Here is a 13,913-nt window from a genome sequence, read left to right on the forward strand (position 1 = left end):
GAGTAGTCACATCATAAGTAATTGCTGCTTTAAAAATTAATTCGCCCTATTTTTCGTCACATCTCATATACTCGTACAATCGATAAATAAAACATGAAACATTTTAGATTAGTTGTCGAGAGTATGAACTAGAATGTTTATTTAAACCAAATTTTTAGTATAACCATCGATCCATATGATATAAAACGGATATAAAACAAACACTTTCGATTGGTCTTTTTCAGTTTCCACTTTTGTTAGTATAATTTTCAAAAAAAAAATCGTTTCATAAATTTCTTTATAACCCTGTTATTTATACAGTTGCCTTATATAATCCAATTTCGCTTTCTTTCTTGGTTGTTGTTCTTTTTCACAGACATTCTGCTTCGCAAAATATAATAAAGTTAAATCAAAGGACCCGCTCTTTCGAAGACAATTTAATGATAGAAAAAAAAAATGAAAAAATGTTGAGAGGTTTGGAATTATATATAAATCATATTCTAATTGAAATAAATTTTTATAAACTATTTTGGACGTCATACAAAAAAAAATTTAATAATATCGAAAAAATCAAAAAGTAGTTACTGTAAAATAGAAGCCGCTCCCATATACGTGAAAAAAATTTTAGATTGTGCATGGTGCAAATGAAAAGAGTAAATTCATTATTTCGTAATCCTGAAACAAGTCGCTCCATCTTTCCATATCTCCACTTACTCCACCGGTAGCGCCATCTTTCCATATCTCCACTTACTCCACCGGTAGCGCCATCTTTCCATATCTCCACTTACTCCACCGGTAGCGCCATCTTTCCATATCTCTACTTACTTCACCGGTAGCGCCATCTTTCCATATCTTACGAAAACATTTTACAGATACCATATAAGGAGCCAAGCGAGAAGGCGTGGTCACGTGACTGATGAAAAGTGGAGTGGAGGGGCTGGTCTCAAGTGCCCCATCCAAAGTCCTCGTTTCTTTTTCTCCGTTGATATTACAGGATAACAAAATTTGATCGGATAACGAAATTTAATTTCTGAATTCAGTTTTTCTTTTCATGAATATTATAAGTAGTACAATTGTCAGTGATGGTTCTTATCAATATGAGATGTTCCCCATAATTAGAAAATTCCTTTGATATTACAGCACGAAGAAAATCTTTCTCAAAAGCAGATCACATACGAGATATTTATATTTTCTCGAAAGAAATATTAGATTTCCTTTGATATGTTTACTCGTATCAATCTAGTGTATTTATCATTTGATCTTCCAAAGATTTACGATATAACTTGTTGTGGAAATGCAAGTATGAGATATTTATATACGGAGTGTGAGTAAAAAGTAAGGTGCCATCACGTAGCATATGTTTTGAATAATAGGCCGTTAAGTGATGAGAAAAAAGTGAAAGTTGTAAATTATTGATTGATAATAAGTTGAAAAATTGACGTTTCGACTTGTTTCGGTCTTTATTAAAATTTGAATTGACATTGAAAACTCGCACAATTAAATTAATCAATAGAATATTATCATTATATATTGTCCAATTATTTAATCGAATAAATGAGATGAAATTACTGCCTACTCCAGGCTAAATCTATATCTTCTTTTTTTTCTTATTTATACATTATACCTTGAGTCCGTTCGAATATCTCGATCATATTTTTATGTTACAGATGAAATAATTTAGTATCAGTTCCGATTTAAAAAGCATTTTCCATAATTCGTACAATTTTATAACCCAATGGAACTTTATCGAATCCATTTTTTTATAATATATATAAGCCACCCTATTTCCGTTCAGGATGAACGATGAAACCGATCAACATGCCACCTCAGATCACCGCACCAAAACCGAGAATATTTTAAAAGTTAGAGGTGGATGTTCCCTAGTTATACTGAAGATCTTAACATGCTGAATCTAGATCTGCTTTGCTATCAGGTATGTCTTTCTTGAAACTGTTTGAGTAAATACATCAAAATTATGTATTTTTTGTTAGTCAATCTGGCACTTACGCTAGTTTATTCAGTCTGTATCGTAATTTTCCGCACAAAAGCGACTTGGGTTGATAGAACGATTCCGCAATTACCGTTGAACAAATATTGATATGCGATTTCAACTATAGAGCAAAAAAATCACGTTAATAGAATATTATTTCAATTTTATAGCAAATTTCCGTTTGTTGTAAGTACAAAATCCGAGGGTTTCGCAAACATTCTCCTGTTCTATTCTACTACGTTTATACTGTTCCAAATAATATCGATTAAGAGCATTATTTTGGGTTTTTCATCGATGATAAAGACAAGAAATAGAATAGCTCACGAAAATATGCTGCAAAATTAAATCATCTACTTTTAGAGGTTGTCTCAAAGGATTATAGCTTCCATTCTCAACTCCAATTATTTGGATAGAACCCAAAACCATTAATAAGTTTCGGCGTTTTCAACAACTTCGGATTTCTGATCACTATCTATGTCTATCCTGCAATTGTTCTTTCTTCTGCATTTCATTATCTATGTCCTTTGTCCAGCTTCCTCGTGGTCTTCATCTTCCCTTGTGGTGTCCAATTTAGGACATGTTTCGGTAGTCTGATATCTGACATTCTTTTTCCGTAACCATACCAGATTAGTATATTGGATTGACTGACGTTATCTACTTTTTTCTGTGAATCATTATCATGTCCGTCCTATATTTGCCCGCTAGTTTTTCTCCAAAAGTCCATATTCCAAATTGCTGTTCATAATTAAATATACCTCGAACCTTTAATAAAAAAATTGTTAAATAACCGTTTCCAGCTTGGTATATCCATCTCTAACCTCGAAATAACGGCGAATCTAATGTGATCCCATCGTCGGTGTCATATACGAACAAATATTTCCCGATGAAATTTCGTGAGAAATTCAATTTGTTAATATTCGTTCCCGGTTCCAGGTTCCGCAGGGATTATGAACCACAAAGAATATAAGCTTGAAATTAATTGGAAGACACTTGGAAAACTGGGGACAAATAAAAACCAAACTACATATAAATATTGTGAAAATATCGTTGTTTCTTTCGAAATTCGGTGTCGATTAGACGAGAACTATAGTAAATTAATGGACAATTTTTTCTGGAAACATAATTAATATTTCCAGTGTGTGTGTAACTGATTAAATAAACGTTGAGATTTATTGATATGTGATATTTCGACAGACTGATAGTAATTTTCGTTCTGAAATTTGGAAAAACGAAGAAAATACTTCGATCGATTAGATTTCTATATCAAATTATTTTTCTTAAACATTATAAGACAATATAATTGAGATGAAGAAAAATATTATTATCTTAATGTATTGTCGATTTCTAATCCCATTTATCCAATGCTTTAATTAGTTGATACAACAAAACACAGAAGTCAACTTATAAGGGTTGATACAACGATGTCATCTTGCAAACTAATATTGAGTGCCCCAAGGTTCAATACTAGGCTCTGTTTTGTTTCTTCTGTTCATAAACGACATCGCAGACGATACTAGTTTCTCTTGGAACAACCCTGATGTCACGGCACTTTATAGGACCATATCTAGTGACCTCCTAATCACCCTTAAATCATGGTGCGATTATAATCTTTTCAGTCTCAACGTTTCTAAAACCAAATTTCTATCATGTAAAAATGTATCGCAGCCTTTTTTATTAATAACATCATAATTGACGTCGTTGAATCTGTTAAATTTTTAGGGCTTGTTGTGGACAATTCCTTGAAATGGGAGTTACATATTACCTTATCTGCCGTATCTAAAAAATTGAGTTCCTCCCACTTGTCGTTGAAATCAGTTTCCAAAGAAATAGTTTATTATGCCCTTATTGGGTCGCATCTCCGATACGCTTCTTCTTTCTGGGATACGTATGCTGGGACTCAATTTGAGAGAATCCTCAAAATACAGAAGAAAGTTGTTAGATATTTATTCGGACTAAACATTTGCCTAATTCGTAAGCACGCTTCTCCAATTTCAAAAAGATCGTTGCACGGCTATCCACTTAAGAACGCGGAGCACGAACTTCACATAGCTGCTCCACGTTGAGAATTAGTCAAGGGCTTAATATTTTACAATGCAAAAAAATGCACAATCACTTGTCAATTAAAATCAAATCGATATCATCTTTTCCCGCATTCCGCAATAATTTTAGGGTATATTTACTGGAAAGTACCTTCTACTCTGTAAACGACTTCTATCCTAATAATAATATTTAATTCCGGACATGCTGCATACTGCATTTTTGGTATAGACTCATATACGACTTATATACTAATTATTACCTATTACTATTTTGTTTTGCATTGTGGTTTTCCACTGTATATTGAAATTTTATTTTTATCTTTATTTAGTTATTTTTATGTTTGTTTTTCAGTTTTTACAAGCTTTTGTCTACAAATTGTAACAATTTTTTGACAATAAAACATTTCCATCTCTCACACTGGGAAACGTTTTATACTAAAATAAGTGAGGGAGTCTATGAAATATTTATTTCCATTTTGAAAATCGATGAAAATATAATTTAGAAAAACTAATAAACCAGTTTCAAAGCAAAAAATAAAGAAAGAAAAATGCTTTTTTCACAACAATACTAATATTTTTCATTCATTATTGTTTCAAGCCTATTTAAAAAAAATTATCTCCACCTTTATGGTTTGATGTGCTTTACAAGCGTGTTTTTCAGTTTTTTTGGAATATATTTTCTCTTTTAAGTTCAGCTGTAACTTATTAATAATAATTAAATAACAAAGGTGGGTTGAGAAGTTCGTGGGATAGCATAGAAAAAATCCAGAATTTGATTTTATTTTCCAAAAAGTTCCCTTCAAGAGATTATAGCGGCGATACAATTTGACAAAAACAATATATTTTCATAGTACGATTCCTTTTTAACCTCTTCATCGGCGCAAAATTTATGTCCAGCGAGGATCCCCTTCTTCAAATTTTCACGTTTATATAAAAAAATCTAGTTTCCTGAGGCAGGATTATTTTCACACACAATTCGTGAGTTTACACTGTTTCTCCTCTTATGTATGATAAAACGCTCTGGCAAATCCATGATTAATGCAATAAACTGTCCAAAAAACGGCTCGTAACACTCCATCAAGTACGTACCAAATAAAACTCACTTCTCCCCTTCGTAAAATGGACGTATCTGGAAACCAAGATAAAATTTTATCTCTACAAATTCGTATGCGAAAAAAGATTTTATATCGTAGGCTAGAAAGTTGGAAAATGTGTGATTTTTACCGTATTTCGCTGAAAACTTGTTACTGCATATTATAAAATATAAAAATGATGGAGTGAATATATTGAAACGGAAATCAAAAATATAAAATGGAAAACTTGAGTTGTAGGATAAGTAGAAAACTGAAGAATAATTAGGGCTTGAACGAAAAACAGGTGCTTGTGATTCTTTCCATATTTTTTACGTTAACTGTTGGATCTTGAGCAATTAAATTTTGATTTTGTTATATCAATAGTTCTTGGTGTCCTTCAACAACAAAAATTAATTTTTTTCATCTCATATTCTCAGTTTGTCGATAAGCTTCCATAGTTCTAGGATATATTTTATTCTATTTCCAAGAAAGGAAATTCCTAAATTCCTGTTTTTTAACACATATCCGGTTTATGAATGAGGTCTCATTGATGCAACAAAAAATTTTTCATTACTTTATACCAGCATAGTTCAGTACTTCAAATTACAAATTTTTCGAAAACGGTATATGGGTGATTCCGTTCTAACTGTGATTTTTTGTATTCAAAATTTCAAGATTTTAAAATTTAACTTTTCTAACTTTTTTATGCATATTATTCATCTATTTTACTGTAAAAATAAAACTCTAAGAGGAATTTACTACAACTTCAAAGTATCACGAGCAAGACACAAATGTCGGATTTTGAGTTCCACGGTACTGACTCATTTATCCACGGTACTGACATGGTAACTTAAGATATTAAACAACAAGTGCATCAATTTTCCTCAGTTTGATCATAAACATTAGAATTTATAAGGTAATTAGTTTAAATCATTTGTTACGACAAAAAAAATTAATAATTTATCGGTAAATTCTAGGAATGGACATGACACGGTACTGACATTCAAGTGATGTAGTATAAGTTTTCTTTAAGTGGCAAGTTATATTGTATAAAAATAATGTTTAAATATCTTAAGAATTATTCAATTAACACAAAATTTTTATTAATTGATTATTAATTAATGACTAGTACAAAAAAACAATACAGGACATTGAATATCACAGTTATAATGGAATCACCCATATTCCAGTAAAAAAAATAACTTTTGATTACAGTTAAAATATTAATACGCCGATGGTATGGAGCTATTTGCAGAGTCTGAAATAGAGCTGTAAAAATATAAGCTGGAAGTAAACCCTAGTGAAACTAGAATAGGAATTTTAATATGGGTCGACAGACTCAATAAAAATATTTTCTTCACATTCAATAAAATAATTTTGAACAACCTAAAACAGTAAAAACAATAAACAAGTATTTGTGCGCTAAGATACTTGGAATAAACAGAATAAACTAATTTTCAGAAGAACCTATTTTTTCAAAAGCGAATATCAGCTTATATTATCAGAAGTGAAGATTTTATACACACTGTATGGAACTGAAACTGACTATTCAATTCCCCAATAGTGCTAATAAAATAGTTAGTAGTGTGGTTACACTAATGACCACATAAAGCAAAGGACAAAGTCCATTTGCAAGAGCTCGTCACCAAAATTAGGAGAATATGAATAGTTAAGTGAAGCTAGAACGGCCGTCAGGAATGAACATTCACCATTTATCCGTTATCCACCAAACGATCTAATTGTATCAAGGCGCATCGTATGGAATAATTATTCCTAGTGGGATCCTTCTATAACCTCTGTGTTGCCCTACAGGACAGAATGTGTGATCAGTGGTGTAGTGAACATTGAATCAACGTTTAATGATATCGATTCAAAGAGCTACTTAAGGGGTCATCACCTACATGAAATACGCTCAACGTAAATGTTAATTGTTATTATCTATTCAAGATATCCGAATACGTAGCAGTCTATATAATACGAAGAGATTCATACATGACTGTATGATTTCAAAGACGTCACTTTTTTATTCCCACAAAATTCGCTTCAAAAATAAATTTTGTGTTAACGCATAATGTCCAAGGGACGTCTTCCCTATCTGTAAAATTCCTTTAGGTGTGTTGTGGATAATTCCTCGATATAGGAGTCTTATCTAAAAAATTAAGTTCCTCCTGTTTTGCACTCAAATCAGTTTCCAAAGAACTTATTCATCTCCTTAACACTCTATTATGCCCTTATTGAGTCGCATCTACCTTCCCTTCTGGGGTACCTGTGGCGCGACTCAATTTGAAATAAAAAGCAGGGCTCAATGCAAGGATTTCTTTAAGAGATTGAAAATTGTAACTCTTCCTTCCTTTTTCATCTTTGAATCGTAAGAACGCTTTTCCAATTTCCAATCCAATCCAATAGTCTTGACAGGCCATTGCTATGTCAATGTACACCTGATGACGCTAGGTGTAGACGAAGATTTTGGAAGGATCAGTTATAAATACTGAGTACCTCACATGCTACAACAAGAAAAAGGAACATGATAGATCCTTTGGGTCGGTGAATATAAATTTCCTTCTTTCAACGCATATCCACTAATGGATGTTAGCGGAAACATTTTCCATCACTTCTCTATTTCTTGCGGTGTGTATTAAGGATTGTATATCATGTAGTCCTGTCCACTGCCTGATGTTTTGCAGCCAAGATTTTTTTTCCTTTCGATCCCTCTCTTTCCTTCAATTTTATCTTACATCGGTACGCCTAGGTACGCCGTTTTTTTCTTCTTAATAAATTCAAGTAATTCACGTTATTTGCCGATGCGTCTTAGAATTTCTTAGTTTTTCAATCTAGGCGTCCAAGACACCACATCTTGAGAGCCTCCAACTTATTAATCGCAGTCGTCTTCAATTCAATATCCTAGAGAAGCACCGACCAAACGTTTGTCTGATGCTCAGTCTTTAAAGAACCCTCTCTAAGGGCATTGCGTTAAATATTATGGTGGCGTTTTCAAACATATTTATGTTTCTTGAGATAATCATAATTTTTTTTGGTATTGATGCTTAGGCCCATTGATTTGCTCCTACCTTATTGACCAGTTGTTGTAGGTCGTGCATATTATGGGACGGTATCGTCCGCATAACGGATATGGTTAATCCACGTCCCATTAACTGTAACTTCCATTTCTTTATCCTCTAGGGCCTCTTTGAAAATTGCTTCGAAATATAAATTTAAAAATATGTCCGACAACATATTATTGTCTTGTTTTATTTGCGCTGTTTAGTTCCAGTATAGGTTTCCAATACATCGGATGTCTTTCTGGTATATATCGAGAATTTTGAGGAGCTGCATTAGTTTGTAGTGCTCCAACATAGGCAAACGATCTATTGTCTCTCTTGTGCCTAACCCCTGCCCAATACCAAATTATGTCTCTTTCATACTTACGGAATATTGTTTGTTGTATGATTTCAAGAAATATTTTTACGGTATGGCTCATCAAGATAATAAGTCTATGTCTTGAATTTGTCTTCTCGGGCAAGGGGCTAAAAGTAGAGCTTAACCTTTGCTTGGGGTAGTGATCTGTCTTATGTATAACGTTAAACATTATGCAGTACTGTAATGCCTCTTTCATCGAGGAGTTTGAGTATTTCTGAAGGAATTTCATTCGCTTTGTTATTTTTGGAATCACCTTTAGCTCTTTCAATCTCCTATTTAGTGATCGTTGGACCTGTTAGAGAGGTAATGGTGTTACCTGGGGGTCTATCGTCTTCAAAAAATTTCTCTATATACTTTTCCCAAACATTGATCTTCCTTTGCTGTCGAGGACTAACTATTTCTTATTGATGGCTGTTGTAGTTGGTATCATTTTTATGTATGTACTGTCCAAATAATTAGATTCATTTTGGTGAGAGATGGACTCTGCAATTAATATAGTTTTTTAACCTTAAATTCAATATACATTTAAAAATTTGGAAACAATTCATTAAAATTCGAGTTGTCTCTGATGATTTACAAGTAAAATAGTTTTAAGCTATATTTCATATTTCTTCCTAAAGTAGTGATAATAAAGTTACATCAACTACAAGCACAGCAAATCCGTACTTGTATATATATATACGTGTATATCTGGAGAATTATATAATGTGACTATTCATATTCAAGTACTGGACCCACAACTCAATCCTCTATTCTCATATTCTTCTCAAGTTGAACAAATACAAAAACCTACAAAATAAACTATAACATATATATTTGTAGCTAAATTCTTGATATCGTTTTGATATTGGTTTCGTGCTGAATTGCAGATACTACTACAGTTTATAGTTATTTTTGAAAACGAAAATCTGAAATGAAACTGGAGTTTATTGAACAACGATGCTCCTTTTCTTAAAATAACGTCACGTTAATTTACGGATACAAAAAAACGAATTTTTCTCTAATTTGTAAGAATACTCAAATCAAGAGTTTTTAGGTGTGACGATAAACAAACTATAAAAAAATATATAGATAAATAAATATATAACTACTTGTTCCAATTCTACAATTAAACAAAAATTCTTTTTTCCAAATATTTACAACGTAGAAAGTATCTTATTGTTAAAAAAGTGAAATTTTTGCAATTAAGTGTGGGCGAAGCAAAATACAGGTATTGAGATCTCTCATTGACTTATTAGATTTTCATACAATTATTTCTGATGCTATGTTCTGAATAACTGGTGATTATCATACTGAACACACTGTTTACACTACCACTATTTCAACACTAAAAATTACACTGACTAACGCACGTTACGATAACAAGCTATCGTCTTCAGACACTTAATGTAAGCTGTTAACTTTGAGTCCCTGAAGACAATAACTTGGTTGTCGAAATGCACGTCAAATAGTCTAATTGTGAGTGTTGGAATAGTGGTATTGTAAATAGTGTGTTCAGTATAACTCAGTGCTGTCTGTGTTCTTATTTCGTGTTTTATGATAAAAAGTTTGAATGAACAACGTGTAGCTATGTAATTTCGATTTCTACTCTGTAACAAAACTGCTGAAACTGTTCCAATGTCGAAAAGAACTTACAAAGATGATGCTATAGGTAAACGTCCAGTGTACAAGTAGTTGACGATTTGAAAATGCCGGATGACAAACCACGTTGTCTCTTTACCCGACAATTGACCATACGGAAATGAGTAGTGGATTATTTTGGTGTTATTTTGGAATTTCAACATCTGTATAGAAAAAAAAAAAACTTATTGGAACACGGCGTGTTTTGTAAGAACAGTTTGAAACTAATCTATATCAAAGCAATAATGGAAGATCTCCATCTACGAAAATATATTGAAGTCAAATCAAGCATCAAAAAATGCTGGTAATTTATCTGTTTCATGCCAAGGGCGTAATTCATACAAATTTTGTTCTCTCAAATAATAGAGTCAATCAGACAACATTTTTAAGTGGTAGAAAACCCGATTTTTGGCAAAAAGGAGACTGGATCCCTGACTATGACAATGCATCTTTGTACACAGCAAATTTCAACGCTGACTCACACACCTTGTACGCTTTTCCTAGCTTTCCGTGACTTTTTCTTATTTCCAAGAATGAAAAGAAGTATGAAAGAACATTGATTTTACAATATTGAAGATATCAAGTGAAAAAACAAGGAAGCAACTGTCACCTTTTACATAGATTAGTATGGAAAAATATTTGAACAGTGGAGGCACCAGTGGTACAAATATATTAGAGGAATAAAGAGAATTTCGAAGGGGATAACGTTGGATAAAAATTATCAAGGAAAGATTGCCAGCGCTCCTGGTTTTTGAACAAAATCTTTGGGTCCTACTTTTTTCACGTCCCACTATAAGTTTTCTTCAATTGTATGAATTACCAAAAAATTAACTGTGAAGGAAATTTTTTTGGAATGCAATTTCAGACGATGACCGAGATCTGGTTATTTGGCATTAGATGAGGTAATGAACTTGGACTGGTAATAAAAATTTAATAAAGGAATTCTTGATTACTCTTACGAACAAGTCCACGACGTGTCCACGCGTCGAGTTGTTTATGTTATTTTTCCTATAACTTATTTCTAGGATGGTCTTTTTATTCATTTTTGTTTCTTCACTTTCTAGAATTCAAGAAATGTCGTTTTTGATATAAAATCGATCAAGTTACTTGGTTTATAATAAATAGTCATAGTGAACTGTACGAAATAGAAAACCAACTGGCGAATTTAAATAAAACAAGTTAATTAAGTATTAGAGATAAGTTAATTATTGTAGAAGTTAGCTAAGTCTAGTGTTAATGTTTAAATAAATTGGGTACGTAAAAAACAGTGTGTATAAATTTACCCCAAGGATAGAAATAGCCAAGAAGTTAGAGGACATCCGAAAATTGAATATTAGTAAACCTATATTAAGATATTCAAATCTTTATAAGAATACTGAGTATCGAATACATTGTATAAATTCAATTGTGCTATCATTAAAAATTCCAATATCTTATTTAATCCCACTGTAATTTGTTCATATACTCTATGATTTATACGTATATGCTTCCTAATTTTAATTGCCCCTTTTCTCCTTTTTTGTTCAGATCCTATTTCACTTTTTTATGTATTATCTTAACTATTAACTGTACAATGATACATTGAATAATTTTTTCTTTCTTTGTTTCTTATCATTTTCTGCTCGATTTTTTTGAATATTGCTTCTCAGTAACATGAATTTGGGGAATGAACTACATTTTCTTGAAATTCTAAAAATAAAAATATTTTCTACTGAGAATGACCTCCTGATATGCAATCCAGAATCACCTCCGTTATTTACTTTCTTTGAAATCGTCCTTCTTTTTTTTTTTGTCAAAGACCGCAGTGTCATGATGATACCTTTTCTGAATGTAAATGTACCTTAAATACTTTTACGTCTGAGTAAAAGGCGATTCAACTTTCTCGACCTCCTTCCCATTAATTTTTAGTAGAACATTCCTTGTTACGATCTCAAAAAGGTGGCTAAATTTATTTACTTTGTGTACGTTCGAGTGTTTATAATTAGAGATTCGTGTTCAAAAACGCAAATATCAGAATTTGTGCTAGACGGAATAATGATGATTAAATCACTAAAATGTTCGCAGATAAGGTTTAAATTGAGAGAATGTCGAGAAACGTTTTAAATGAGATTCAAACAGAAAAAAAAACAATGTAGGTATTACAAGAATGAAGAGATTAAGTTTCTCAACTCTAACGGGAATAAGTAAAATGAAATCAACATTTTCAAAAGTAATGTGAATTTTCCTTGCACATCAGTAGAATGCAATCTACTAGAAAATCATACAGGCAGAAGTAGTTGAAAAAAACACTCGTTAAATGCCAAAGAATGTAAATTTTCTCCTGATAGACTCCAGGAGAAATTCCATAGATGATATCTACAACAAAAATTCATCAATTTAGTGGATTTTGTTCAAATATTGTAACAAATTCGTCCACTGGTATATACGATATTATTCTATTATGTTAATCGATACTAAAGTTTGGCGAATACGTCAATTTTTTGTACATATGTACATTATGTTTATGTGGCGACTATTTCTTTGTATTGTTTTTGTAACATGTTTACATTATTGTTTCTATAGAGAAAATTTCTGAGGAGATTTTCTTGTTTGTTTGCACAAACTAAAAAATTCCAGTAATTGAAAATTCTAGAATGTGAGTTAGTACACAATTTGATGTCATAGTGATCACATCCAGATAGTGGAAAGTGAACCTAACAGTTTATTTAAATAAATTAGTGTGTTAAATATTAGTGAATAGTTATCAATACGTAATGGTGAATAGATAAGTAAATCGTGAATAGCTTAGTATATTTATTGTTAGTTAACTTAAGTAAGATACACAGTGTGCATAAATTAGTCACAATGTTTAAAAACTCTTTAAACAAGAACATTGTATGCTGAGTCAAACGTATTAACAATTTCTTGAAGAAAAACTTTGGAAAGCAATAAAAAAACCAAGCACACTGTTCTCCAAGCCTTAAAAATCTTAGGGGAAAAATAATGAAGAAGCGTTCCTCCGTAGGGACATCCGTGGAGACTGTTGACCTCAGGAATGACAGTCGCAAAGTGTTAAGCGTTGACATGCTCGTATTGGTTCGAACGAAGCCAATTTTTAAGGTGGTAATCAATATTTGTATTAAAAAACGTGAAACTGTTGTGTTTTCTGATGACTTCGGGTCGAATTTAACCAGATTGATAATATTTATTACCCCGAAACGCAAACAAAACTTTATTAAAATCATTTCGATGGTATAACGACTGCAGTGGGAAATTGTGCCTGCAAAAAAAAGCTTACTATTCACGCCGGTTCTGAAAACAACCGAATTTCCGATTTTTATTTTGAGTGCAATAAAATTTCAAGAGAAAAAACAATGAAGTGGTTACAAACAAGAGAAGCTAGAAACGTTTTTACGAGAATTGCACCATCAACTTCATAGAAAAGTTGTTCCGACGCACACTGAAACTTTATTCTCTAGGGCTTCGCTGAAAATAAAGCTCTAATATCAAATAAATCATCAAAACTTAATCTGGAAACTTTCTATGTTACGGTCACGCCTTTCTTTCACACTGAATATACAAGGTGATAGATGGCGTGTGGGTTTCTCCTACATCTACAAATTCTATATATTCCTATAAAAATCATATCAGTATTCTTTGTTTTAACAAAATTAAATTCAGAGACGTGTAAAATCTATCAATAGAAAGGGATTGAATATTGTCTATACTATAAGTCAATTTGATGACAGATATATTTTCAAAAATTATAACCTAATAACCTAATAAAATATTCTCAATTGAAATACACTGTAAATA

Source organism: Diorhabda carinulata, chromosome 7 (assembly GCF_026250575.1).
Source record: "Diorhabda carinulata isolate Delta chromosome 7, icDioCari1.1, whole genome shotgun sequence".
NCBI lineage: Eukaryota > Metazoa > Arthropoda > Insecta > Coleoptera > Chrysomelidae > Diorhabda > Diorhabda carinulata.